The 25,479-nt window shown below is 46.3% G+C and overlaps 1 long non-coding RNA gene across 1 annotated transcript; it reads left to right on the forward strand.

Annotated features, from left to right (window-relative positions):
• Positions 1-19,626: 19,626 nt before the first annotated feature.
• On the forward strand, positions 19,627-25,209 carry LOC116952480 (uncharacterized). Its single transcript, XR_012947029.1, has 2 exons — positions 19,627-22,819; positions 24,000-25,209. It is a non-coding gene; the product is annotated as an uncharacterized LOC116952480 (long non-coding RNA).
• Positions 25,210-25,479: the final 270 nt, after the last annotated feature.

Here is a 25,479-nt window from a genome sequence, read left to right on the forward strand (position 1 = left end):
CACATACAGTATATGCATAAAAAAAATTGAACGCATTCGTTTGTAACAGTGTGTGGGCTTACAATAATAATAAAAAATGTAAACGGTGGCGTTACGGGCAATGACCCGTCTTCGTAGCAGAGTAAATAGTCTCTCAGATGGTGGGTGCCGTCTATTCGCAGGGTTGTCCTCCCAAGGAGCCCGCCCGCGCGCGTGCAGGGTCATAGCGGAATCTTTCGTCTGAAAGCAAAGATCACAACGTGGAGATCTCTTTAAAATATAAATAAATTTGCTTTACCCTTACCGGCAGTGATGTACTGTAGGTGTTGAGATATCTGAACACGCCTTGCAACCGGTGCGTCTCTCGGGTGTTTGTTATTTAGTTTGTTGTCGTCATGATGCCGGCATTGGAGATTCTGCTTCTAAATTGTCTCGAATGCCTCTCACTGGTACATCATTTGTATTTACGTTAATTGTAAACTACTGAAAATAAATTAATGAACATAAACACTAATTTACCGAAAATCAATAAATTATACACATTTATAAAGGTTTAATCTTGACTTAAAGCTTCTGTAACTGCAGGAATTCATATCCTTTGGGTCTTTCGGTAAAGCCACGTAGATAGAAAAATTAAGTTAAAAAAATAATAATAACAATATCACGACGTTTCGATCGCAACACAAGCAATCGTCATTTGGTGAAAAATATATAGCGGAAGAGCTGCTGAGGCAGGAAAAATATATGGCGGGAGAGCTGCTAAGGCAGGATGTTATAAAGGTTTGAGATGGGTGTAGCCCAAGGGTAAATGGGCGGGGCTAGATATTAAACTTACACGCTTGTGTTGCGATCGAAATGTCGTGATATTGTTAGGATTTTTATTATTTTCTCATTATTGTTTTCTATCTACGTGGCTTTACTGAAAGACCCAAAGAATGTTTATAAAGGTGTCCAGTTTGGGAGGGCGTTGGCCCCCCACCTCCTAAACTCCGCTCATGCCTCTCAGCCATCAAGTAAGAGCAGTGGTTCTTACCCTGGGGTGCGAGCTGCCCTTTCTGGAGGTGTGCGAGACATGAACAGATTTTATTTCATGGTAAATAATTGAAACACAAATTAAGCACGGGCACATAAATTACAACTACTTAGTTTCATAAAACATATGTATTTATTAACATATATTTTTTTACGATTGAGATCCAAAGGGGTGCAAGGCTGCAGTAAAGGTTAAGAACCACGGAGTAAGAGAATAGGGCGAGCTACGGATTTATGGGAGAGCGGGAAGAAGGGGGGGGTGGTCGGTTGGGGATACCTATTGAACGTTGAGATAATATCGGGACCTGGAAGGGTTTTCTCAGGGGTGAGGGCTATCGTGGCGTGGCTGAGGGATTCTGGGCCGGACTCGAGCAGGGTGGCCGTTCTGACCTTTTGAGACAAGAGGCATTGTTCAGGGGCCTCTAATGAGGGGGTACACTGAGAGGAATAAAAATCCTTGGTAATATTTCTGCAAGAGGTTATTAATCTCCGGGGTTTCGGGGGAAGCTGGCTGCCATTCTCCCTAATGTGTATGTGGCATAGGATCATTGTCCGCATTGTCTTAGTCCATATGACAAGGTCTTGTCCTGTGTGTGTCTGTCCCGAGGTTTCGGATAATCTCAAAGAAAGATAGAGATTGGTGCGTGGTCGCAATGTTGGACGTCATGTGCGTGAACTTACCAAGTGGTTTTGATTGAATTTTACAGAGGCAGTGGCTACTTGAGCCATGTGCATAGTCCTTATCAAATGGCTCTCCAAGCGTGCAGCGGTTGGTCGTTCTCCCCTCGAGGATAGATTCATCGTTCGTTTCTATTGGGATTGGATCATGTAGGCACAATCCAAGGCCTTAGCCATGGAGTCAACATTGGGGGGACCAAATCTTCCAGGGGGTCTGGGGGTCCCCCCCCAGAAAAAAAATCTACATTTGAAAACTAATTTCCCGCCTAAAATATGAAAAAATTCACTAACACACAGGATGGACTTTTAATTTATTTTTTACAATAATGTCTAATAGTGTATTGTATTTATTACATTGCTCTGATTTTTTCTTTTTTACCTTTTCTTGTTTAATTGTATGTAATGGCAGAGATTAGGGATTACTAAAGTACAACCATAACCACAATCATATAAACAGAAATCTATTTTATAGCAATATATCATGGGGGACATTTTGAGCATATTTGAATATTGGGGGGGATGCGTCCCCCAATACATATTATAATTACGGCCTTGGCACAATCCCAACCTTATAACTGTAACCATCCACCACCTAACGACAGAGCTAATCAACTCAAGTTGTCCAGTCGTGGGTAAACACGCTGATAGAATTGGTTCATTTGGCAACAACCGGAAGAGGAATGTTAAAAAGCGAGCCATTTTTTTTTTACATCGAGTATCATCAGGTGTCAGCAAAATCTCAAATCTCACATGAGAATATATTCCAGAATTCAGGATCTCACCAGATTCTCAAGACGTGGCTGCTGCTGCCGCCTTCCTGCTCATCCGTGGTTCCGTCTCCTAACACCGCTGAGTTGTCCTCTCTCTCTCTGTGTGAATATCTGGGAAAAAGAGCTTCATTGCTCATCAAATTTCTCCAGAATAAATACAGATTCTGTTTCTCTACTAGAGCGAGCAGATACTGTGTGGTGCAGTGCAGTGTTACAAGTTGGCGATTATTATTTCAGTCGATGGTGTTTAGGTAGTGGAGGTTGATCTGATCAAAGGGGTTTAGACCACGCACGACCACCCTGAGCCATGAGAGTTGAATGTTTATCAATGGGACAGGGAGAATAAGTAAAAAAAAAAGATCCCTTACGTCAAACACAAGAGCGAAAGGTCGCGTCCGGTCTCTGCATGCTAGCCTCACCAGTTGGGACAGCAGTGGCCTCGAGACGAGATTGGTCACAGTGTGGGTTCGTTCGGTTTACCAGGGCCTGCCTCAAAGGCTGCCATCAACGAGTGCATGGGGAGGGGAAAGGAAAAACGCGCAAAGCGTCAAACGAGATAAAAAAAAAATATTACAAAATGATCAACCTCGCGCTAAAACTTGGAACACGACGAAGACATAAACACGCGTCCACTAGTGCAGGGAGGGAGGCAGCGAGGGAGGGAAGCAGAGAGAGAGAGGCAGGTAGGCAGGGAGGGGGGCAGGGAGGGACGCAGGCAGGCAGGGAGAAGGAAAGCAGTGAGGGAAGGAGGCAATGAGGGAGCGAGCCATGGAGGGCTTTAATAAACACACCAAAGGGCAAAACCGTTATCAATTAAAGTAACAGAGACATTAGTGCATGAAGGAGAACTGAAAGAACATAGGGGAATGGGGGGGGGGCATGAAAGTGACACGCGTAAACGTGAAAACAAGACACACCCGGGGTGGGAGGAGCACAAATATATCAACCAACAAATTAATCAATCAAGCAACCAACAAATCAATCAATAAATCAACCAAATAATCAATCAATCAACCAATTAACTGAATAATTAACAAACCAATCAATCAATAAATAAGCCGACTAACCAATCAACCAACAAATGAAGCAATCACCCATTCAATCAACAAATCAACCAACAATTCAAGCAACCAACCAATTAACCAAAAATTAATCAAGCAATCAATCGACCAATGGAGCAACAAATCAACCAACAACCACACAACTAATCAATCAACCAACCAATCTATTAAACCATCAACCAACCAATAAATCAACCAATCAACCAAACACTCACACCGTACGTAGTCAATCGATGAGCACGGTTGGCCATGTACGGTGCGAGTGAATTTCAACATAAAACCAAGCAATAAACCAATCGTCTAACGAGACAACGAATCCATAATTAGTTCGCATGGCGCCTTTCGTAGAGGGTATCGCCCTCCGTGAAGGGTATCGCCCTCAAAGCCCTTCGCATAAACTTCGTCGAACATGGAGCACGAACGGCGCACATCGCGAGGGCGGCTCGGCGAGTGTAAACATTCTTCTGTGCGGAGCGGAAATTTCACGAGAATGGCAAGCAAAGCCGTGCAGCGTCACTCAACTAAACACGCTCGATTAATCCATAAAGAAGGCTGCTGCTGTCTCTGTTGTTGGCCGATCAGCTTCAACGACAATGCGTATATAATTATCAGAGCATGTTTGTTTGCATGTTTTACCACAAGTACTGTGTGTGGTTAATGCAGACTTTATTTTTTGCAAACGGTATCTATTTGGTGTTTGAACATCTTAATACCTGCTGTTGTGATGCTAAAAAAGGGTAAAACCTATTTTAAAATGTTCATACTTTGATACTTTCAAAAATTAGTCCCATGATAAACACCGTCTGTGTGTGGCGCTTTTAAAGTAACTACTCATTGTTTTTTTCGGTAAAGTCACGTATGTAGAAATACAATAAAATTATATTAAAACAAAAAACAATCACGACGTTTCGATCACAACGCAAGCGATCTTCATCAGGTTTCAAGAACAAATCACGGAGGTAAATACAACAAAAAGATGAGAGACGAGAATTCAACAAACCTGAAAAAACATTATGTGAAGCACATCCAGTCAGGCAAACAACACAGTTAGACACTTCCTGGCGGACCACGAATTTCAGAAGTGTTAAATTTCGTGTTCAACCTTTGGATTGCACATACCAGCATAGATAGAATGAAAAATACGAAGTACACGGTCAGTAGAAATACATATACAAGTCCACCAAGGGGTAAGGAGGGAGGAAAGACGGACAGGGAGTCAGATAGAGAGAGAGAGGGGGGTGCGGAGGGATGAACAGAAGCTTAAATAGGAAATACGGTTGGAGGGGGGGAGGGGCCAGAGCGAGAGCGGCAGCTCAAACACGCACATCTTACACTTACAAAACAGCAGCTCAAAAAAGGGCACATCTTACACATAATTACAACGGTAACTTCCCCGTAGAAGTGTTATAATAAAGTATTAAAGCTTTTGTGACTGCATAAAATTACTCATTGGTTTTTTCGGTAAAGTCACGTATGTAGAAATACAATAAAATTATATTAAAACAAAAAACAATCACAAACTAATTTTATTGTATTTCTACATACGTGACTTTACCGAAAAAACCAATGAGTAATTTTATGCAGTCACGAAAGCTTAATACTTTATTATCACACTTCTACGGGGACGTTACCGTTGTAATTATGTGTAAGATGTGCCTTTTTTGAGGTGCCGTTTTGTATTTACAAGAGGTGGTCATTTTTTGAGCTGCCGTTTTGTATTTACAAGAGGTGGTCCTTTTTTGAGCTGCCGTTTTGTATGTGTAAGATGTGCGTGTTTGAGCTGCCGCTCTCGCTCTGGCCCCTCCCCCCCTCCAACCGTATTTCCTATTTAAGCTTCTGTTCATCCCCCCCCCCCCTCTATCTGCCTCCCTCTCCGTCTTTCCTCCCTCCTTACCTCTTGGTGGACTTGTATATGTATTTCTACTGACCGTATACCTCGTATTTTTCATTCAATCTATGCTGGTATGTGTAATCCAAAGGTTGAACACGAAATTTAACACTCTTCTGAAATTCGTGGTCCGCCAGGAAGTGTCTAACTCTGTTGTTTGCCTGACTGGATGTGCTTCACATCATGTTTTTTCAGGTTTGTTGAATTCTCTTCTCTCATCTTTTTGTTGTATTTACCTCCGTGATTTGTTCTTGACACCTGATGAAGATAGCTTGCATTGTAATCGAAACGTCGTGATTGTTTTTGTTTTAATATAATTTTATTGTATTTCTACATACGTGACTTCACCGAAAAAAACAATGAGTAATTTTATGCAATCACGAAAGCTTTAATACTTTATTATGCTTTTAAAGTAAACCTACATAATAGGCGACGTTTTGGGCAAGGGTCCTTCTTCATAGCACATAGAGTGCATGATAAAATAATACAAATATAAAACAATAAAATTATACCGTATTTTACAGATGATTATATATGTGAGCGTGTCCTGATGACTCCGTTATTATATGGACAAATTATTAGTTGCACTAACAGTGGCATTGGATAACAAATAAACCCCTCCAATGATAAAATTTACAAAACAATAATATTCTTGGTTCTTTCGGTAAAGTCACGTAGAAGGGAAATAATAAAAAAATAAAAAAATAAAATTCTCACGTTTCGATTGCAACACAAGCAATCATCATCAGGTGTGAAACCCACAGCAAGAAAATTTGAAGAAAAAAAACCGCCACTTTTTTCAAATGTTCTTGCTGTGGTTTTCACACCTGATGATGATTGCTTGTGTTGCAGTCGAAACGTCGTGATAATTTTATTGTTTTATATTTGTATTATTTTATTGTTTCCCTTCTACATGACTTTACCGAATGAACCAATAATATAAATGACCCTGGTATTAACACTTACCATAATCTAGTACTAACACAATCAATATCCATAGTAGTAACAGCAGCTTAAATCAAAACCAAAAAAGTTGGTTAACAAATGCAGCATTGCTGTCAATCCACTACCGGATCAAGGCCTGACTCGATACTGTTGGTCACGGGGGGTTGTTTGACCATACTTCACCATGCGGGTCGTCAGTGGGTCTCTGGATTGATTCTTGATATCACTTGCCACTGAGGTTGCGTGGCAAGTAGCACGCTCGGCCGTCTTTGTCTCCGCCGTGTTGATGTGTATACACCGCACCGGGTGCTCATTTGAGGCCGAATCGCCATTGGGGCGGCCCAGGACCGGTTCAGATATTTGTCGACGATGTTGGCCGTGGTTGGGAAGTGAACTCAGGTCGCCGGGTCCATGGCGCAGCGGGCTACACCACTATGGCACCACTCCCACTGCTCACCTCGTACCCAGCGACACATTCGCAATAACTATTTAGGGAATTCGAGTTATTCGCTCTGCGTACACAAGCTTCGCATTTAGAACAAATGAAGACAGATCACGGCTGTACGCCTGGAACATGAAACAAGTCCTGTTGCCTTGTGCAATAAAGTCATGAAATGTGTTTTAATACTGAGTGCGCGCTTAGCTCTGCAAAGTGATATTAATGTGGCTGTCCGCGATACAATCATTAATATTGTTATATTGTTATCACTCGCACCCGGCGCAGGCTCCTTGAGCAATGTAGGTGCCACGGTGGCGAGATGTTAACTACCTCGCCTGGTATACAGGAGGTCGTGGGTTCGCCCCCAACCCTGACGCCTGCTATATATGTGGAGTTTGCCTTTCTCTCTCCCTCGACATTGAGAATCAACAACACGCGTTTGGAGTATTTGGCTGCTATGCATTTCCACGTAATAAGCCACTTTGTTGACCTATAATTTGTGGCAAGGTCGCTTCTGAAAAGAGCTACATAGCTCAGTTGGCCTTACCTGTTAAATTATAAAAACAAATGTTTTAATAATTACAAAAAACTTGATTTAATGTGGCTGCCCTGATGCAGTGTTAGAAATTCCTCATTCCCGTAGTGAAGGAAAGTCTATCCGTATGGATAGAAGTGAGTGGTGTATTCATTGTATGCACCGCAGGTGGATGTTGAATGATGATGACAATTAATTGTTCCATCGTGTGTCGCTGGATTCGTAGATGATGATGGGCGTGGCTTGGTAACGGCATAATGGCCATCATCATCTGCGTCACTCTGTAGATTTCTCATCAATAGTTGATGACCACGAATCTACTGAAGCGACTAACCGTTCCATCTCCACCAAACAAACTCCACAAGTTCATTATTAACACTGTGCGACCAGAAAGGGAAAAAAAACATAATAGACGACGTTTCGGGCAATGGTCCTTCATATCACATAAATAGGACAGACGAAAGATGGAGTGTATGTTCAGAGTCGGAGAATGCACTTCTTTACACTATGGGACCTGATTGAGAATTACATTTAAGCATGCTTTCAGATGACCACTTTTTTTCATTGGCTATGAATAGTTACACTAAAAATAGCTATTACCTAACAAACAGTTAAATATGAGCACAAAATATTTTAGTGCTGAATTCATGCTTAATTTATAACGTCGTGTTGGCACGTTGCATTGATGATAGATTTGCTCCTGTGATATAGCGATGCATTCCTGGACACAATCACCATCTGGTAGGAATTCAACTGGCCTACATTCCTGCCGTGGAAGAATCTGATAAATTTAATATACAACATAAATTCAGATGTGGATGAGGGTTTGCCTTGCATTCAATAACAAATCCGTGCTTTGAGGAAGGTGGGACATTAATTTATTCGGCCCTGCCGGCGGAACGGTGCTCAGTTTGAATATGGATGAGGCAGCCTTCACACCATGAGTGAGACACTAAAAGAGACACGGATACCGTTGACTGACAACAACCGCCCTTCGCCACTAAGTGGTCGGTGACGTCACCACAACGGTTGTGCCAGACTAGGTGCACGTTGAGGGCCACGCGAAGCGTCCAAGACTCGCTGCAGGGTTTATTGCTGTCACGCGACAAACCCAGCTGTCATGGGTTGGCTAACGAGGACACATAGACAGACACACACACACAGACAACACGGACAAGCATGCATGCGCAAAGCACACAGACTGACCGGTAGACATACGGCCAATGTACAGGCAGACGCAAGTAGAGACACAAAGACACAAAAAACACAATCCAGAGGTAGGGACAATGCCACGCACCGGCACGTCACTGCTGGCTCTGAGCCCGATGCGTTTAGCAGGTTCTCTGTGGGGCACGGAGTTTGCGCGAGGTGCCATGATCCAGGTGGGTGGAGGTTGTGTGTCAACCTGTGCTGTGTCTGGTTTGATAAATGAGGCTGGTGACCTGTCATGGACTTTTCCCGCTTTCTATCGGGCGCCACAGTGGTGAGATGTTAACTACCTCGCCTGGTGCCTTGTGTAATAAAGTTGTGAAATAATAATGAGTGGGCGCTTAGCTCTGCAAACTGATATTAATGCGGCTGTCCACGATACAGTCATGCATATTACTATTATCACTCGCACCCGGCGCAGGCTCCGTGAGCATGTGAACGCCATGGTGGTGAGATGCTAACTCCCTTGCCTGATATACAGGAGGTCGTGGATTCGATCCCGACGCTGACGCCTGTTGTATATTTGGAGTTTGCATGTCTGTCTTCCCGTGGTCGCATGGATTTCTCTCCGGGTCCTCCGGTTTTTTCCTCCACATTTAGAAACAACATGCGTTTTGAGTATTTGGCTTCTATACATTTCCACATGATAAGCCACTGCATTGAGCTATCGTTTGAGGTCAGGTCGCTTCTTGAAAATAACTATGTAGCTCAGTGGGCCTTACCTGGTAAAAAAAATGTTTTTTTGTGTGTATTTAATCGGAGTTAGCGTCACACTCCACGGGAGGCGAATTCGTCTATTCGCTGATGACAGGGCTCCTGACACATAATCAGTGTTTTTATCACGAGCCTTAGATATTTGAGAACGTGAACCCTAATTCGGTCCCAGCAGTGAATTGAATCAACACCTGTGGGTAGAGGCAGTTTAAATGACAACCGCTGAACCACCGACCGTTCACAGTGGAATGTGAGTAATGAACTCGCGGGTTGGCATTGCGTGAGAGTACAAACCGCACGGCGGCAAGGTTAATGGACCGCGTGGCACCTTCACTTTCTCTCGTTTCTCAGTGAATACATTGAGGTGCCGGCTGACTCTGAGAAGGCATGAGAGGGCACTCTAAGAGGGTATTTGTCTTTAATTTTTAAAGAGATGGGGGCGGGTACCCACACTTTACCCACTGCACGCGGCTTGACGACGGAACAACTGTGGCGGGCGATTTAGAAGTCGTCCCATTGGTTCAACTGCCGCGCCGGGAGATGGAATTGGAACGGGCGACCTCTGGATTGCAGGTGCTCACCACTTATCCAACTGTGGCGGCCACTGCCTTCATTGCTCCGTCCGAAAGGCTCTGCGTGCAGGGAGTGTCCTTCACTCTCTCGACGTTTCTGCATACGCGTGAAAAACCGGTAACCATTTTTATTTTTGGTTACCTGTGTTTGATTCCCCTTTGCCGAGAATGCCAAACAGCCACCCTGGTGGCTGTGACGAAGCGCTGCGAAGGAAGCGGCAGGCAATATTAATGGATCACCGCACAGATGGGTTGTGAAACTCCTCTCCCTGTGAGTATCGAGGAGTAGCTGTGCCCTGACTCAACTGGAGAAGGCGGCAGTACAGCAAAGTGGACCAATCGCCATCTCTTTCCATCTGCGCGGGGATAGAGCGTTGCAAGACGTGGGGTTGTCTTTGGGCGCTCAGGTTTCCTCCCGCTTGTTAAAATCAAAACCACTCGTTATTAATTGTCTGCAATCATATTAAATAAATACATTCATGAATATATGAATACCTACCGGTGCAGGACCCTCCTGACAAAAGAGACCGACGACTATCGTGGATAAATAATTGAACATTCGATGGCCTTGGCCGTGTACACGGGGGGCGGCTAGGTGAGATGTGGCTGTGTTTTGCCATTCGCCGAGTTGGAAGCGCAGACCCAGCTGTGTCGTCTGTGCAGTCTGTCAGTCCGCGGACGCTTACATAATGTCTAATCGGAACATCCCTCGTGGCACAGCCCCCACCCCTCCCCCCTCGTTGTGAGAAGTTAACTACCTCGCCTTGTATACAGGAGGTTGTGGGTTCGATCACGATCCTGATGCATGTTGTATATTTGGAGTTTGCATGTTTCTCTCCCCGTAGTCGCGTGGATTTTTCTCCGGGTCCTCCGGTTTTTCCCTCCAGATTGCGAAACATGCTCTTAGAGTATTTAGCTGCTAGAAATGTCCACGTGATAAGCTACTTCGTTGAGCTATCATTTGTGGCCAGGTCGCTTTGGATATATAACTGTATAGCTCATTAGACGTTACCTGGTAATATATTTTTTTAAAAATAAGTTAAAAATAAATAGCATGTGCCAGTTACCCACTGAGACCGGCACCAATCCCCTATAGAATTGTTCAGGGGAACATTCGGCTACCGAATATCCGCAGATACATGCAAACTGCAAAAACGGCAGAGAGGCACACCTCTGAGACGTGTTTGGGCCCAGAGGTCGGTAATGTACATATATGATGTGGATACTTAATGTACAAGCATTGGGTATGTTGATTAACTTTGAATAACCCAACTCATAACAGGATTCGGTTGTAATTTATATGACTACGTTGAGCTCCTGGTCGTCGCACCTGGTTGGCTCACAAGTGACAATATCACATTTATCCCCCCTATTTTTTAAGACCGACACAGGAGGATGTATCCACAATTCTGACTGTCGCCTGATGATGCTGGTTGTTGTAATTACTTGCGAAACGTCACGGCACTCGAATTGTAAATTTGTAGTGGGTTTACTCTCCAATACACAGGTTTGCTGAACTAGCATTAGCACGTTGTGTTTACGTGACAAACCTTACTTAATTGGCGGTGTCGGGTGGTGGCAGGTTTAACGACACATATTTATGCGATCTTAACTCCACCCCCCCCCCCCCCCAAAAAAAAACTAATTTACGGAAAAAAACTGCAGGGGAGTTTTAACGTTTCGTTGCCAACGACGATCTACCCATCATCAACCACGACCTCAACAACGTCGCCACCGCCGAATCAAGTCCCGATCCCCCCTTCTAGGATCGCGCTGTTGCCGTCACGATTCGAGAATCTCACTGAGACCTGGAAAAAACCGCTGTGCAACTGAGTGAAACATCTCAGACGTCCAGAATAAACACCTTATTCGAGACACAAACATCATCGCACCTCCTGGAACAATCACCCGCATCAGAAAATCGATAGGACGATGCGAGCATCTTCGTCGTGAATTAAACATTAAAGACACAAGCCACAGTTGTGCGACATTGGCCATGTAAACCCACACTAGGGACCAGCTACTAAACTCATAGAGATATATAGAGACACAGACATATATAGAGACTCCGAAAGATACATAGAGACTCATAGAGATGCATTACAGACAAGCCAGAAGAGTGCGATTGTGGCCATGCAACCCAAACTATAGACCGTATTGTAAACCCACTGTGGTATGTGCTCCTTCCACGGAGGAGGAGGAACAGCAACACTCCACGAATTCTAACTCCTGAAGTCCTCTCGCCGTTGTCAGCAGCAGACCTGGACATTGGCAACCAGCTGCTGAACGTTTTGCTGCTGCTCACGCGTGTGCAAGGCGACATGGACACAGCCAGAGCTATCCAAGTTGCTGATTTTCCAAGTGTGCCCCGAGACAGGCACGAAAACACAGAGACATAGACACAGGAACACAGCGATAAACGAGACTCAAACCCAGAGAGTATTTTGCTGCTGTACATTTACACATGATAAGCAACTTCGTTGAGCAATAATTTGTGGTCAGGTCGCTTCTGAAAAAGAGCGATATAGCCTTGTGGGCCTTATCTGGCAAAATACAAATGTAAATAAGTTTAGTTTAGAGATGCATACATGGGCAAAGAGAAAGGGAGACCCAGAGCCAAAGGAGATAGAGACATAGACACACGGACACAGGGAGAAACACATAGACACGAGTGAGAGATGGAGACGACACCCATACACAAGAAGAGAGACACACATACAAAGCGACACGCAGAGACAAAGCCAGGGCCAGATGGACAGTGAGAGGAGCGGGAAGAGAGACAATAGTGATTCACGCTGACGCAATGGAACAAACAGAGAGCCATATAACTCACGGAGAAAAAAAGGAGATAGAGAGAGGAGACAGAGAGAGATATTATACATTGACAGACACGGCAAGAGAGAAATAGACACACTGAGTGAGTGATGGGTAGAAAGAGTGTGATAAACAGGGAGAGCGTGGAGCGAGTGCAAGGAGTGGAGGCCATAGGGAGAATGAGGAGATTATACAGAGAGCGATGGAGATTTTTCACAGAAAGGGACACACACAGAATTACAGAGATATTGACAGAGGGCAGAGCGAGAGCGCGCAAGAGAGTGATGTACAGAAAAAATATTCACAGAGTATTGGAGAAAGGGATACAGGAGATTGAGAGGACAGATAGCGAGATAGGATATCGAACAAGGAGAGATGGATAGAAAGACAGGAGAGAGATAGAGAGTGGGATAGGAGAGATGGTGATGAACAGAGAAACAATAGAGAGATGGGCTGAGAGACAGATGGTATGGACACAAAGATAAAAAGAAAGGATTGTAAAGAGAGGGACAAGATAGAGTGATAGACAACACAGAACGTGTGAGAGAGGGAACGGGAGAGAGATCGAGTTATGTACAGAGGGAGACGAACAGAACGGACAGGAACGAGAGAGAAATGGACAGAGAGAGGACAGATTGACGGACATAGATACATGGGCAGAGTGACGGGTAGAGAGAGAGAGAGGACAGCCTGCGTGACACAGGGATAATAAGGGGACGAGATAGGGGATGTGGAGTGATGGACAGAGAGTGATATGACAGACTGCGCGACATAGGAATAACCAGGGGCAGAGAGAGGGGATACAGAGTGATGGATAGAGAGAGGGGGGAGAGAGTTGGGATTGACAGAGAGAGAGAGAGGCAGGACAGAGTAACACAGGGAGAGAAATGAGCAGAGAGAGAGAACTAAGGGACACAGAGTGATGGGCAGAGGGAGATGCGGGTGAGGCGCATTCCCGCCCCTCCCTCCCTCCTTCCCGCTCTCTCCGTCTCTCTGGGCGCCGCGCGTGAGTGACAAGGGCCGCTCGGAGTCACGTGGTCTAGGGGCGGCTCTGATAAGATTCATGCCGTCGATGCACAACTCTCAGTGCCACGCGGACGCAGCACCGGGCCCGCACCGCGCCGTTCACCTGGCTCTGCGTGGAGCTGAGGCGGATAGGAGATGTTAACTCCCTCGCTTGGTATGCAGGAGGTTCGTGGTGTTCGATACCGACCCATCACGCTTGCTGTATATTTGGATTTTGCATGTCTCTCTCCCAAAAGTCGTGTGTATTTTTCTCCGAGTATTCCGGGTTTTCCCTCCACATTTAGAAACATGCGTTGAGAGTATTTGGCTGCTGCTATAAATTTCCACATGATAAACCACTGGATTGAGCTATCATTTGTGACCAGGTTGATTCTGAAAAAAAAACTATATAACTCAACCGACTAACCTGTTAAAAAATATATATAGTACCCGTGTGCCTGGGCGTGTGTGTGGTCGTGTAGCAGTTAGCTCTACCCTGCTCTAGGAACCCGGCGATTCGAGTGCATTTCCCGCTCATGGCCACCAACCCCGGTGACGATTATCTGAACCGCTCCTGGGCATTTCCTAGGCCGACTCAGCCTCAAATTAGTACCTGGTGCGGTGTGTAAACGTCGCCACTATGGAGACAATGGTGTGAGGTCGGGTAAGGTCCTGGCAAGGATTATTCCACATTACTTGCCGAGCACGCTGAGGAGAGGCTTGTGGAGACCCAATGTGGTTTCAGACCAGGGTGGTCCTGCATGGACGCTATATTCTCTATCCATCTGCTACAGCAAAGGTGTAGGAATTCAAACAGGACCTACATATTTGCTTTATTTACTTGGTCAAGGCCGATGATACCATCAAAAAGACTGTGCTCTGGGTTGCTCTCCGTGCTTTCGGGGTCCCTGACTCTGCTTATAAAAATTAAGGACCTTTATGATTGTGTGCATGCTCGGGTTAAGCTACGTGGCCGGGAGTCAGATCCATTGCTTGTTCACCTTGGGGTGCGACAGGGATGTCTTCTGGCGCCTACATTATTTAATATATTTTTGACCACGTACTTCGAGAAGCCTTCCATGGCTGTAACTTATGAATCTCCATCTGTGGTACAGATATAATGGGAGGCTGATCGTTGCCTGGGTGGAGTCGAGGGATGGTTTCCTCGTTAGCACAGGTGCAAGGAATTTCAACAAGATCTCTATCTTGCAGTATTGACCTGGTCAAGGCCGATGATACCATAAATATTGCAGGGCTCTGGGTTATTCTTGATGCTTTTGGGATACCCGATCGTCTGCTCACAATCAATAAGGACCTTCATGATGGTGGTCAGAGACATGTAAAGCTGTGTGGGCTGGAGTCGGAACCATTTTATGGTCACCTTGGGGTGCCACAGGGATATGCCCTGGCTCTTACACTTCATAACATATTTTAACCACGTAGTTCGAGAAGCTTTCTATGGCTGTATCGGAGGAATTTCGATCTGGTACAGATACAATGGAATGCTGATCAATGCCCGGGTGCAGTCCACGGATGGCTCTCTGTTGGTTAATCATTTTATATACAGTATGCTGATGATCTGGTAATTGCAGCTCACTCTGTGAAGGAGTTGGACAACTCTGCTGCTGAACCCGGGACGTGCCATTAAGATATGGTGCCTTACAATAAGCTCTATCAAAACTAAGCACCTGCCTGAGTATTCTGTGACATCCAATACTCGACTCCCTCAACTCCCCTTGAGTGGCGCGGCAGTTGTGGAGAGAGTGGAGTCTCCGTACTTGGTCAGTGTGCTCATGGCCATCTCCGGATTGGAAGCAGAGGTCTCACTCCGAATCAATCGAACTGCATTTTACTTTTCATCAGTTCCGTAACCCTGTGTGGGTACTACGTGGTCTGTCGCTCCATACGAAGCTCGGGGTCCTCTTTGCCACAGCAATGCCCTCCCTTCTCTACGCTTGTGAAACATTGAGCCCTCTAAACGGTTCAACCAGACTGGAGTGTGTGAGAAGCACACTTTTCCTTGCAATATCTAGACACAGACCCATCGGTAAGCTCCTCCGGCTGGCGAGGCTGCGCTGTCTGGGTCATATAGCTCGCATGCCCAAGCAGCTTCTATTAGGCCGGATAGAGGGGGATAAACGGGCGCAGTACCGACTTTATAAAATGATTGACTGAAGTGGTAAATAAGGATGTGGATCTGATTGGACTTGCTGATGACTGGTGTCAGGATCAACTTCTATGAAGGAGGCTCGTGAAAGACACTTCTAGGCAGTTGGAGGCACTCGTCCTCCAGCAACAACGTTGGGCAGAGGAGCGACACTCACAGCAAGGAGCGTCGCTAAAACAGCAAGTTGGCACAGTGAGGACCGCAGCTGGTGCATCTGCCAGTCATCTCGGTCAGTCAACCCACGGTAGCTGGGTCTGTCAGCAGTGAGCCTTCCACACTTCACTTGGCCTAAAAGTACACCTAGCCTGGTGCAAGCACTGTCAGAACATTACTGCCACTTAGTGGCGAATGGTGGCTGTGGTTGCTGTCTGTGTGTGTGGGTAAATTAATGTGTATGTGGCTGAGTATGCAAGCGTGTATCTATGTATGTGTGTATCTGTATGGGGAGCGGTAGTGTAGCAGTTACCGCGCTGCGCTATGAACCCAGCCACGCAGTTTGATTCCCGTTCACGACTAACACCAGTGACGATTATCTGAACCGGTCCTGGGCCTGATGCGGTATGTAAAAATTGTTACTGGGGAGACAAAGGCGGCTGGCCGTGGTGTGACTCTGTGGCTGTGTGGCATGGTGTTTATCTGTGTGTGTACGTCTGGATTTGCGTGCGGAGTTGTTCGTTGCTAAACAGTGTGGAAATGCAGCAAAGAGAAATCGCATCCTCCATTAAATCATTCAGTCAACCATGAGCACATCAATCATTCATTCCACCAATGATGAATTCAACCATTAATACATTCAACTATTCATTTATCTATTAATTTATTAAACCATTAATCATGTATTCAATTAATACATTAATTATTTTATATGCTCCTGGCTGAACTATTCTGGAAATCAATTGAAGGTAAGTTTATTTCTAGATCCCCTTCAGCGAGTGGTCGTTCACCCTGTTTTGAGAAAGCCAATCAATTTTCAAGGTAGCCTCTCTAACTGCTGACTGGTCTCTAACCCAAAACCTCTGTGGGTAAGTTCATCAAAAAGTGTTTCTTCGGCAGCTGGAAAATCATCTCTCCATCCGCAACATCTACGATTCTCTCCAGTCAGGATTTAAGACGTTTCACAGCGCCAAGACAGTGCTTGTGTGGGTGAGTGATCGAGCTTTTGCCACTCCCAGACTATGGAACAACGCTTCGTGCCTTTGCTAATGAGACAATCAGAGTGGTTAATGCTGTTTAAGTCCTATGTTGTGGGTGAGTGGGTGTGTGAGTGAGTGGGTGAGTCGGTGAGTGGGTGCGTGAGTGGATAAGTGCGTGAGTGGGTGCGTGAGTGGGTAATTATGTCAGTGAGTGGTTGAGTAGGTGAGCTGGAAAGTGGGTGGGTGAGTGGATGAGTGATCGAGCATTTGCCACCGAGCAACTCCCAGACTATGGAACAATGCTTCGTGCCTATGCTTATAAGATAAACAGACGTTAGTGGGTGCCACTGTACACCTTCCAAACTGTGGAATAACGTTTTGATTTAAAGCTTTCGTGACTGCAGTAATTCATATTCTTAGTTTTTTCGGTAAAGTCACGTTGAAGAGAAACAACAAAATAACAAAATATATATAAAACAATAAAAAATTCTCACGACGTTTCGACCATAACTCAAACGGTCATCATCAGGTGTTTTATATATATTTTGTTATTTTGTTGTTTCTCTTCAACGTGACTTTACCGAAAAAACTAAGAATGTGGAATAACGCTTTACCTTTGCTAATAACTCCATCAGAGTCTATAGAGCTGTTTAAGTCCCGTTATGAAAGTGCACCTCTGTAAACGGGCGTTCACTGCCTTGTTCTGGCCGTTCACCCTGCAGGTTCCGTTTATTTCCTGCTTCACATTCACAGCGACGGATGAATGTGCCTATGTAAATGATATCGCCAATGTTAATTACCTGGTTCTCTGTGCTCATCTTGCCACCTTGGTCCACGCCTTCTGTGACCACTCGCCTTGACTCCTGCAGCTCCCTGCAGCTGGTGCAGAATGAGGCTGCCAGGCTCTTGTATGTGTAGTGAATCACTCAGGGACACTAATAGTAGGGAGCACTCTATTTATTATAGCCTTCACAGGTACACTATGGTCAGGACAGCTAACAGGCTGACTGATGAACAACACCGAGACGGTGAAGACGATGAAGACTCCAGCAGCACAACGGTTTCACTCCAACAACAGCCTCGAACCTTGCTCGGGGTCCCCCTTTTATCCACGCAGCGTGGCCTTGCTCCGCCCTTGGCCACGCCCCCCTTCTAGAACCCACCAGAAGGATCCCGGGCCTTACCTCACGTGCCCCTCTATCATCTTTGCCCTTCATCCCCTTCTCGGCCTATCACATGACCTGCTGGCAGAAAGGGCTGCTACAACAGCAGATCTCCTTCTCTGCCGGCAACCAGCGCTACGCGCCATAGTGATCCATTCCATGTCACTACATATGGATTGTATGTTTGTGTGTATGTTTAACTTCTTTTGCACCGAACGTAGCCAACTTGTCCTAATCGGGGGTGAGGGAAGGACAACAAACTAGACGCAGAAAGCAGTTGTAAAGAAATTCGTTTTTAATCTAAAGCAGTGGTTTTTAACCTCTACTGCAGCCTTGCACCCCTTTGGTTCTCAATCATACAAAAATGTACAATGTTAATAAATACATAGATTTGATGAAACAAAGAAGTTGTACTTATGTGCCCGTCCTTAATTTGTTTGTTCGATGATTTCCCTTCTAATATAATCTGGCCATGTCTCTCACATCCCCAGAAAGGGCATCTCGCACCCCCAGGTTAAGAACCACTGGGTTAGAGCACTGCGTCTCGGACTGGTTCTACAGTGATTGTGACTCACACTGGATTACAACGAACCTGTCCAGCGCGGCTTTCACAGATGGAAGCAAAAGTAATTTCAGCAAAATCTAATCTACGGTTGCAGATTAAGCTAATTAGTATTTTAATTGCATCTTCACCGTAAAAAAATGGGGGGGGGGGGGGGGAGGCTCAAAAAATGACGTTAAGTCAACGCACTGTGGAGAGTTTCAAATATCTGCAAAAAAAATCTAAATTGGACGGTGTTAATCCATCATTGGGAAATTGTAATCCTTACAAAACAATTATTAACTTTTTTACTAAAAATGAAAAAAACTGCTCCTTCCACAACTAAACTTTTCCATCATCCTCTTTATATATATTAAAGCCATATAAAACAGCCGTGTACTGCGGGGAAGTGGCAAACGTGATAATGCACCGTCTGCTAAATCATTAAAACGCCTTACCACTTGTCATCCCGGAGACGCGGTAATGTCTGTGGCTTTGGAGTTCTCAGAGTGCTTCTCCACCGACCTTCATTGTGAACAGCCAGAATCCTACGTGCGGAGAGCCTAGGAGGGCAGCGATCATATTGGAAGTCACCAGAGCACGTATATTAGGTTACTCAGAGTTCGATGTGCTGCTCTTTTGATGTGCATAGCGTCTTCTTCTCCATCTTATTCTTCCTATTTTTCTTATTCATCCTCTTCATTTTTATCTTCTTCTTCAACATCTTCTTCTTCGTCCTCTTCTGCTTTTTCTGCTTCATCTTATTATTTTTATTCTTCATCCTCTTCGTCTTTATCTTCTTCTTCCTCTTCTTCTACATCTTATTCATCCTCTTCTTCTGCTTTTTCTTCTTCGTCCTCTTCTTCGTTTGATCAACGTTTTGTCAGGGTTGTTTGGCGATGCTGTTGCTGCTGCTGCGTTGGTAGCGGTGCACAAGGACAAACAATAGCAACAACAACTCAACACGTCCCCCATGTTAATATTGACGTGGGGGACGTTGTTTCAATTGCACTCGGCTCAATTGTAACACTGCATAAACATAAACAACGTGTCCAATTAGTGCCTATTGATTTTTCATCACCGCCTGCATCAGGTATTCTATTAGAGTGGATTATAAGCTAATTATACCTATCTATATATAAAAGTAAAACATTTAGTTTTCATTTCTTTTAATTTCTTTTTTTTTACCTACGTGACTTTACCGAAAAAACCAAAGAGTAAAAAATTGTCTGTCGGTTTGTAGCTTTGTGTGTGTTTGCACGCTTGTGAAGGATTTGGCTCTCCAATGGTGTAGTTTACGTTAAATAAAAACAGCCAGGTACCACATCGTAAGCCCCGGTGTGAGCAAACGCTATTCACTTTTCACATCCGTGAACTTTTAATAAGTTAAATTAGCGATGTAGTGCGATTTGTTTGCGCTATATCTTTATTTATGTATTTATTACGCATGCAAGGCCATACCAATTCACGCGCCTTTCGTGGGGGGGACGGCCCATGCCAAGTCGCACGCCTTCGTTGGGAGTGAGAGGGACATTTTCTTTCGCGTTAAAAATGCTTTAAAAATACACTAAACGCTGAGCTTAAATCTTCACTGTGTGATGTCCGTCCCCCCCACCCCAATGCATGCAGTCACTAATATATACAGTCGCTAGATGTTACTACTATAGGCCGTAGATATTACTGCAGAGCGGCCGGGGAGAGCGTGGCTAGGGGTTAGGGTTAGCAGCCCAGCCCCAGCCTGCCAAGGTGCCACCTCGGCCGGCTGGACAATCTAGGCGAGACCGGAGGCTCTGTACGGGACTAGGCGTCACCACGTCACTCTGTCACGTGAGTACTTTGTGCTATAGAGTCGATAAATACTGCTATAGAGTCAGCATGTACTACTGTAATCATAGCAGGTACCACCACAGTCAGTAAGCACTGCTGTTAGATTTTTAAGATAAGTTTTAAAATATTTTTTTGGCCTGGGCAACGCCGGGTATATAAGCTAGTATACAGTACATTTACATTTTAAAGCCACATTGTTAATGTGTGTCCTAGACATTGGAATTAATATTGAATCCACAAGCATGCCTCGTGACCGGTGGCCGTGATTCCCGGGGAGAGAGTCATGGCGAATGCCGATTACATCACCGTCACAACCGTGCACACACACGCAGTGGTGGCAGTGTGTAGGTACGCAGTGGTGGCAGTGTGTTGGTATATAATGGTGGCAGTGTTGGTACGCATTAGTGGCAGTATGTAGGTATGCGTTGGTACGCAGTGGTGGCAGTGTTTAGGTACGCAATTGTGGAATTGTGTCAGTACGCGTTGATACACAGCGGTGGCAGCATGCTGGTATGCAGTGGTGGCAGTGTGTCGGTACGTGTTGGTACGCAGTGGTGGCAATGTGTAGGAACGAAGTTGTGGCAGTGTAGGTACGCTTTAGTACACAGTGGTGGCAGTGTGTCGGTACGCGTTGGTACGCCATCATAGTGGCACTACTCCCAGCACCAGGCGCGTGTAAGGGACTATACCACAACGCTTTTTATTCCTGTACCGCGATGGCTCCCTCCTCAGAGGGGGGACAGTGCCTTTCTGTGTGTGTGAGGTCGTGTGTGTTGGCGCCATGGTGACAAGATGTTAACTACCTCATCTGGTATACAGAAGATCATGGGTTCGATCCCGACTCTCACGCCTGTTGTATATTTAGAGTTTGCGTGTTCTTCCCGTGGTCGTGTAGATTTTTCTCCGGGTCCTTCGGATGTTCCCTCTACATTTGGAAACATGCGTAAACAATTCCACATGATTAGCCACTTCGTTGAGCAACAGTTTGTGGCCAAGTCCCTTCTGAAAAAGAGCTAAATAGCTGAGTGAACCTTACCGGGTAAAATAAAAATAAAAATAGTTTAGCTTTACTGCATGTGCACGGCCAAAACTAGTGAAGATTATCTGAACCTGTCCTGGGTTTCCTCAAGATCGACTCAGCTTCAAATTGAGTACCTGGCACGGTGTGTAAACATCTCCCCATCGTGTGCCGTGCTGGACGTCATAGGTGCTCACTAACAGCACTTGCCCAAAGTCTGTTAAGGCTACACGGGGGGATCTTTGTCTTTTTTAGTGGCAGTATTGGCTACCTGATGAATTGATTTCACATCGGCACTCTTACATTACATTTTTTTGACCTATTGTAGTGACTGTAAATGTCATTGTATGGTGCCGGGCTTACGAAGCCACGGTGGATAATGTGTCAGCATTATGTGTAGCCCACTTACTGGGCATAGTGCCAGCCCTAGTGGGGCTTGTGTGAGTGCTAGTCAGTGAGTCGGGGATCGTCACAGACCCGGAGAAAACTGCTTGCATTCGGATGTGGCAGACCCCCACCTCGGCCAGCAAGGTGCGCAGTTTTATCGGCTTTGCCTCCTATTATCGCTGATTTGTCGCGGGGTTCATAGCTATAGCTAAACCTCTCCACGCCTTGACAGCTAAGGGGAAAAATTTCATTGGGTGGAGGAGGAGGAAGCTGTATTCCACTCTATTCGTGATGGGCTGGTTAACGCCCCTCCCCTGCATTATCCCGACTTTTTGTTGCCATTTGTGTTGGACACGGACGCCAGTAATACTGGCATTAGTGCAGTGTTACCCCAACTCGTTAATGGCGTGGAGCACGTGGTCGCATATGGCAGCAGGGCGCTGTCTCCGGCCGAGCAGCGGTACTGCGTAACGCGCCGGGAGCTATTGGCCATTGTGGTTTTTGTGCAACAATGTCGGCCGTACGGGCAATATTTTGAGGTGCACTCCAATCACGTGGCGCTCCAGTACGTGTTGCATGTGGCTCAGCCCTCAGGTCAATTGTCATGCTGGCTCGAAATCCTGCAGGATTTTTTGTTCAAAGTCATGTATTGTAAGGGTTCTTGCCATACGAACGCCGATGCCCTATCGCGATTGCCAGCGGGTGGGGAGTGTGCTTGTTTTTCGGGATCGGGTCGTTGTCGATCGGCCGGCTCGACCTCCCCCTCCCCTCTCGTTGCATCCACCACGGACATGATGGGAAGGACGGGCGACGTCCCTGCTGCATGGAATGCGATTTTGGGGTTGGACTTCGAGGTGTGGAGACTTCGGCAGGCGGAGAAGGCGTCCCTCCTTAAGTTTCGCCGACGTGTCAAGGAGACCGCTGATGGCATGGCTCCACAAGGTGTCGCCTCGTTTGTTCTGCGGGGCGGGCTGCGTATTTACTGGGATAGAGGATTGCGCCGTTATGCTATTATTGTCTCTACCGCCCTGTGTGATGAGGTTGTTTGGGCTGTGCATGAACGCTTGTTGCATCTCGGAGTGCTAAAGACGCTGGCCACTCTTAAATTGGATTTTTATTGGCCGGCCATGGCCTCCGACGTCGAGGATCTGCTTAAGGGGTGCATGCAATGTGCCCGGCGGAAGCCGCTGCAATCCATCCAGGTGTTGCATGTAAACAAAATTTTTGCCCTCGATTTTCTCGGGCCGTTTCCTGCTTCCGCGCTGGCTTATGGCCTGGCCACTCCCGAATCAATCAGCAGTGACTGTTACCAAAGCGTTCCTCAATAGCTATGTTCTGGAAAAGGGTGCCCCCGAGTGCCTCTTGACAGATCAAGGCAAACATTTTTCGTCCAAGCTGCTGGGTGAGGTGTGCGATTTGCCGGGGACGAAAAAGGTACGCACGTCACTGTACCACCCGCAAACGGAAGGCATGGTCAAACGCCTACACCGGACTCTGACCTTCATGTTAAGTGACTTGGTCAGCGAGTCATAGGTTGATTGGAATTTGCATATTCCTGCGGTTCTCGCCACTTATAGGATGGCCCCTCACGCGTCCACTGGCCTCTCTCTCTTCTTTTTGATGTATGGGAGGGAGTATGATCCTCCCATCGATGTAAAGTTACAAGCCGCGCCCACCCCGAAGGTGTCCAATTTTTTTTATTCAATTCGGCTCACGCTCGCCAAACTTTCCGAGGCGTGGGAAGCTGCCAGTGTTAACTCTCGGGCCATGACAGTTGGCCAATGAGCAGCTCAAAGGTGCCCGTGTTTCCCTGTGTGATTGGTCGCCAGGGGACAAGGCCTGGTTGCATTGTCCGCAGGTGCCAGTGGGCACATTTTCAAATTGCTGCAACCATGGAGAAGGCCGGTTGATGTGGTTCGATTCGTGCGGTCGCAGTGTGTTCAGGTTCAGTGTGGTAAGCGGAGCTGATTTGTACACCACTCTCATCTTAAGCCGTTTATCGCGCCGTGTGAGTTTGTTTCATCTCCATATTGCAGGGGCCAAGTGTCGGATGTGCCCGACTAGCTAGGGCATGCGTCTGCCAATGCGTGTGCTCAGGAAAGTGTTTCTGTTCCGCCCCCAGGCGCCACGCAATTGATGCCTCTCACCCGGCCACTCATGGCGGCCCCGCATGCTCTGGACATGAAGGACCCGACGACCCGGCCTACTGCTCTTCACGAGAAGCCGGCTTCGTTGGGTCAATTTCTTGTTCCCCCCGGCCTTCCAGGGCAGTCGAACCCAACCCACCTGGAGGACCGGTTTCACGAACTCGTTCAAAGACTCGATTTGCGTGATCCCCATGCATTGCACACTCCCACACCATTATGGGTTGTCGCGCTCGCATGAATCATGGCGGGTATTTGGCTGTTCCTGCTCGCCATCGAGCTCATGGGTGGTGTTACACGTTGTGGGTGGGAGATGTTGATTATATGGGATCTTGTACGACGCGATTGTTGGGTTGTTCACTTTTTTAAATTCTTGCTGTTGTGTTTTTTTTTTCTCGGTGTATATAATGTACAGTTGGGTTTGGGTAATTTATTACGTTGGCCTGTTATTGTTGGAGAAACTTGTTTGTTGTTTTGTATAATTGTATTTCGGTTGCTTACTTGCGGGGGAGTTGGCAGCCAGGACGGCTGGAAGCTACGGAAGGTGGGGTGATGTAGTGACTGTGAATGTCACTGTGTGGTGCCACGCTTACGAAGTCACAGCGGATAATGTGTCGGCATTATGTGTAGCCTGCTTACTGGGCATATTACCAGCCCTAGCAGGGCTTCGGTGAGCGCTAGTCAGCACGGAGGCGCCACATACAGTGTGTGGTGTGGGCTTCCGGTGAGGAAGTGAGACGGAGTGTCAGCCAGCCAGGGTTACGCTGGGGCATGATACGCTGGTTAACCTGCCGACACATGACCGGATGATATTGGAGGGGGGCCACCAGTGGACGGGGGCCAGTCAGCGGTCACGTGGTATAAAATAGCTTTTGGGAGCCTTCAGGAAAGAGCTCGAAAGATCTAGCAGGTGGGCGGGGCGAGTGGCGGAGCCAGCCCTAGCCCAGGCCGATATAACGGGGGCCCCGTGAGAGGCTCGGGGTTCTTCGTGTTGCTGGTGAAGATGATCCACGTCGGGTAAAGAAGCCCCTAGCCACGCGATCCGGTGCCCAGCTTGTGGTCCGGGCCGGGATAGCGAACCGTGTCTAGTTCTGCCGTAGCGTGGCTAGATTGGTATTCATCACCAAAGCGTAGGTTGTGTTATGTTATGTTGAGTTACTGAAATAAATAGTGTTGCTCCAAAGACAACGTCTGCGACTCAGTTGGACTCACTACACTATTATACCGTACTTTTGTCATGCTATATTCTGAGCATGCCTTGATAGCTGGCTAGCCGGAGGAAGGGAGAGGTGGACGGATGGACGGCCACGTCCAAATAAACGTGCAGGCTGTATAGTCTATTAAAACTAGTGTGTGTCTTTTTAGATTGATGCATTGTATATGCAAATTGTGATTCCTTAAGGCCAATGATCAGCACGGGTGAATGGACAGATGAGACGGAACAGAGCAATTGTAACA

This window comes from Petromyzon marinus, chromosome 47 (assembly GCF_048934315.1).
Source record: "Petromyzon marinus isolate PM22_M1 ecotype Great Lakes invasive population chromosome 47, UKy_Petmar_22M1.pri1.0, whole genome shotgun sequence".
Lineage (NCBI taxonomy): Eukaryota > Metazoa > Chordata > Hyperoartia > Petromyzontiformes > Petromyzontidae > Petromyzon > Petromyzon marinus.